Consider the following 5188-nt stretch of genomic DNA (forward strand, 5'->3'; position numbering starts at 1 on the left):
CTTGTACACCTCACTGTTATCTACACACCTTTAAAAAAAACACACAGATTAAAGACAGGGCCTCAAACCAGACCTGGGTCAATTTCTGCCAGCGGGACCTGCACTTGTGCATTTTCAATAAGTTTCATAGCATTTCTGGTGTTCAAGAAGGGTTGAAACCTTGAGTTTTCATGTCTCCTCTCATAGTGACCTCAGGGACTGGGAATTCTGGCTATGCGTTCTGCTTTGGACAGTAGAAATAGGAAATCTAGATTTTAGAGTCTGGATTCATAGAATGTGTTCAAAGTTGCCTTTGCCAAGGGGGTAGATAGAATGTGAAAGCCTGGGACAAAGTATTGAAGAATCCTTCGGTGGAAGATCTCAGAGGAGAAACCTTGTTGGGGAAGAGGAAGAGACAGGTGCAGAGAGCTCTCTCACCGTTTCAGAGGAGTGAGGTTCATCAGGGCTGATGCTGCCGGCGGATGAGCCCCGAGCGAAGGCCGCTGGATTCGGTGAGCAGGAGGTTATCGGGGACGTTCAAGAGAAACAATTTTGTCGGGAGCAGAAGCCAGACTGCGAAGGCCTCAGGCCGCCCTTCTCAGCCCTGGCTGTGCCTTGCAGTCCCTTCTGGAGATTTAAAACCCAAGGAATTTCTGATTTCGAGCCCAAGATCTACTGAACTGGGATTTCCAGGAAAGAGGCTTGAACAGTTGTCACCTTTTTAGAAATTTCAGGCTCCGCAAGGCATCTGGTAGTGAAGCCAGAGTTCAGGGACTAGGGAGTAAGTGGAACGTAAGGAGTGGAGGCAGGAATATAGTCCACTTTTTGAAAAAACAGTGATAGGGAGAAAAAACAGATTCGAGAGAACGAGAGGCGGGTAGAGCTGATGGGAAACTGGGTAGAAGGAAAGATTTTGTGTTTTTGTATTTTTTCTTGAAGGAACTGAGCACGTTCGAAGGAAAGGATTGGTTAAGAACGAGAGATTACAGCAGCAACTAAGAAAGGGTACATTGAAGTAAGGTTCTTGAGAAAACATCAAAACCTAGCTTGGGCAGTGGGGAAGGTTAGGCCAACAAGCGATTCTTATTTCACGGTTAAAATGAGTGGAGGGTAAACCCTTACGATTCAGAGTAGTTGGTCCACATCTGTGACTATTTAGAGTTCAACTGTTTAAATGTTGTTTTTTAGTGTCGCCTCTTCAACCCGCATCCCAGCATCGACAGTGATGGACCGACCAATGCGAGGCGTGTCCAAGCCGAAATGGAGCTGGAGGGGTGATCTCGGAGAAGTCCAAGAACGTCTGAGAAAGGTGATTGCACGCCAGTGATTTCTGTGGGTTTATGGAACCGGCGATTAGGGAGAGTATAAGGTTCTGTGGACTTCCGGGTCTATTAACACGTTACAAAGCTTCTATAATTCTCGACAAAGATGGCCATTGATTCCGAACAATGATTTTTCATCGTATTTGAGTGCTGAGCAGCACTTATTTATGCTCTTAAAGAAAGTTACCTTTTGCCTCTAAAATGATCGATTTTTTATTTTGGGGGAGTTCCTTTCTCCTGCATTAATTCCAGGAAACGTGGAGGTGATGTGTATTCAGCACGTGTTGCAAGTAAATCATTAAAACTCTTGCATACACACCTTATAGCTGTCAGCTGGTTTATTCTCAGTGAATGGCTCTTTGGCAATATATGTTTAAGCTGGTGACAATGAATATGAAAAATGGCGTCGAATTCTAACATGTGTCGTGCATAATAGGCAATAGCTTATTTCACTCGGCTACTATTCATTCCACTTTTCTAGGTTCAGCAAACACAAACTTGCAAAGAAAATAATCTATTAACAAATGATTTCTAATAAAAGCTAGGACAATGTATTTTCTTGCCTATTGGGTTTATGCTTTTCTGCTTGTTTTGGGGTGTGGGGGGTGGCAGTCATGCACAGTCTCCCTTTTGTATCAAGAAGCTTTGTTAAGGGACTAGAAATGCAGGTGGGCTTATTTAAACTATTGATTTCAGAACTGGGTGTAAGCAGTAAGTTGTGTTAGATTCTATTCTCTTTTGCCCGACTGTTGCATTTTGTAAGATAGAGTTAAAAAATCCACTAGGCCCTTTAAGAAAAAAAAAATTGTGAAATGACTACATAATTACACGCTAGTTGGTGACTTTGTGGTCTTCTAGGGAAAAAGTGTCCAGGAGGGAGAACTCGCGGTTTCTCCCGGGTGCCCGCACGCCCAGGTGAGGCTGAGGTGAGGCTTGTTTGCGGTGCGTGCTGCGTTAGCGGTTTGTTTAAACTCCAGCAGACCAGTCAGCTCCAGTGTGAAGTCCAGCGGGTCTTCTGTGGTTATTTTAGTTGTTAGTCTTGTAAGAAGTTGCTGGTCACCAGAAATTTTGAAGACTTTATTGCTAAACTCTAGTTTCGACAAGTTCATTTATTTATTCTGCCAACAAATTGAGTAGTACCCTGTATGATGTGCCAGGGACCGAGAGAACTCACAGGAATGAGGGAGTGGATTCTGACTGCAAGGAAGTCGCAATCTAGTGGGGGAAGCTGACTTGAAAATGACACCAGATTCATAACTGGTACCTTAGACGTGTTTTTCTATGTACACCTTTAAATGGAGGCCTACACTCCCCATGCTGGTGCGGCCATTTAAGTTTGGATTGCTAACCGCTGAGAGTCAATCAGGAAGCATCCGATACTCTTTGAAAGCCAAGTGTGTGCACCTGTGGCGTGATTACCTGCCCCTCCCCGCCCCCGCCATCTTTCTTAGGAAGTTATCTCGCCCCACCGGACCGTCACTTCGGGTCCTTCCCTGTGATGTCGCTTCATGGAGAGGCTTTCTTTTATCAGAAGCTTACTGCAGGATGAGCTCCTCCGGTGAAAAACGAGCTCCATGAATACCGGGGTGAAGGAGAGCAGCGTCAGGGGGAGACGTGCCAGGAGACCGATTCGTTCCTTCCGCAGCCGGAGTGGCTTGCGAAGGTCGATGTGGCCTTTGCCTTGCTGCCGAAAGCAAGCACGTGTGCCATGTCACGAGCTGTCGGAGTCTCGCCTTCCGCCTGCCGGATCTGAGCCGGGTCGCCCGCCACCCTGGACCGAGGCCCCGCGCGCAGCCGTCTTTGTCCTGTCCCCACCCCGGTGACTTCCCTCCCGTCCCGGGCAGCACTCAGAGGTGAGGACTGCACTTTATGTCTTCAGGGGTGTAAGCCAGGGAGCCTCACTGACCTGGGAGCTCAGATCCACACTTGAGTAAGAATTTAAATATGCTGAAAAGCAAATAATGTTCTTGCTCGCAATTTAATTTACCAAGGGAGAAGTGGGCCCCACCTGTACCATCCTTTCTAGAACTGCTTGCGTGGGCCTGGTGGCTTTTGGGGGTTTCAGAGAATGTATGAAAGGTCCCTGATGGTGGCAGAGGTATCAAATCTGTGGGATGATTTGAAGTTTATTTCGTAAATAGCTAAATGTTTTAGGTGGGCAAGAAAGGGAGACGAGAAACAAGCTTATCTGCCATGAACAGAAAATTTTAGTTTTCAGAACGATCTCAAAAAAAAAAAAAAAAGACTATTCTCTGGATTTTGATAGAAATCTTAAGGAAGTTAGTGGATAACTGGTCTTGAAGTAACTAAAACAAGGTTTAAAATCAGCTAAAGAATTACTGTGAAAAACAAAAAGAACCATTTAGCAACCCAAAAAGTTGGGTGATACGTTGCTTATGACTCTCTGAAATGGCACCACTGGAATATAATCCACGTCCTCGCTTCAGGCCCAGGTTCACAGCGGCGTTGGTGAGCTGAGGTTCAGTGGTGTAGAATGGGGCGGGGAAGTGATCTGGGCCCATCTCTCCATTCTGTTGAATGGCATTTATGGGTTGGCGCATCAGTGAAGTGGACAGGGTCTAGGATTTCCGTGACAAAGAATTTGTGTCAGTTACGACATACTCACTTATTCATGTGTGTGGTACATAGTTAACTGTGCTAAGTGCAAAGCACTGGGCTAGGTGAATGAGCCACGATGAAAAATACCGCAATCCCTAATCTTAAGGCTGTTGGCCTCACGTTGGTAGGAAAGAGGGTACATGAGCCGCTAACGAGGAAACCAGGTGGCTCAGGCAGAGCACCTGATGGTTCAATAGACCTGTAAGAGCGTGTTCGTGGGTGATGACTGAAAACCAGATGGAGGTGGTCGGCCATCTGAGGAGCGCTGGAAAGATCTGGGAAAGCCACAGTGAAAAACATGACAGGGTGATGGTCGGTAAGAGCCCTCCGTCCTGCCTCGTGGTGGAGAGGGCCCGAGGGCCTTCAGCAGGTAGCACACATTTGTTTTGAGAGCAGTCTGAATTATCTTTGTGAAGTCTATATGGCAGATGACAGGGAAAACAAGAAAATCCTGTGGGCTGGAGGCCATCAAAGATGGTGGTCACCAGACAGGATATCTCTGTCTTCCAAAGAGAAGACAGCTCACGGAACATGGACTGGGAAATAATTTCTAGCCTTGCCAAGGGCACGAAGAAGTAGAAATGAACTAAGAACAAGTCATCAGCAATGAGGCAGCGTAACGGAAGTGAGGAGAACACAATCTTCCCATGGACCAGAGAGGGCGGAGTGCGGCGGGATTGCGGGGTATTATTGTAACTCCGGGTTTAATCTTAGGTAAGGTGCCACATGTTTGCCGAAGGGGCTTTACCATTTTACATTTCCACCGGCAGTGTATGAGGCCTCCAGCATCACTCGATTCTCAGCAGTGCTTCTTGATTCTAGCCGTCCCAGTGGGTGTGAAGTGCTATTGTGCTTTTGATCTGCATTTTCCTCATGGCTACTGATACGGAGCATCTTTTCATGTTAGCCATGTATATCTTTGAAGAAATGTTTGTTTTGATCCTCCGCCCACTTTTAATTGTGTTATTTGTCTTTTTTATTGAACTGTGTGAGTTCCTTATGTAGTCTAGATATTCCGTTATCAGATAAATGGCACGCAGATATTTTCTCCCATTCTGTGGGTTATTTTTTCACTTTCTCGATGGTATTTAAAGTGCAAAAGTTTTAAATTTTTATCAAATCCACATACCTCGTAAATGGCAGGTTTGGGACTCAAAGCAGGCAGTGTGCTTGGGAAGTCCAGGGCTTACCACCGCCTCCACTAGCCGAGAGAATGTCTTATTTCAGCTCAGCTGACCTCTGTCTACCCTAGTTTTTCATCTTATGTC

Source organism: Pteropus alecto, unplaced genomic scaffold, assembly GCF_000325575.1.
Source record: "Pteropus alecto unplaced genomic scaffold, ASM32557v1 scaffold87, whole genome shotgun sequence".
Lineage (NCBI taxonomy): Eukaryota > Metazoa > Chordata > Mammalia > Chiroptera > Pteropodidae > Pteropus > Pteropus alecto.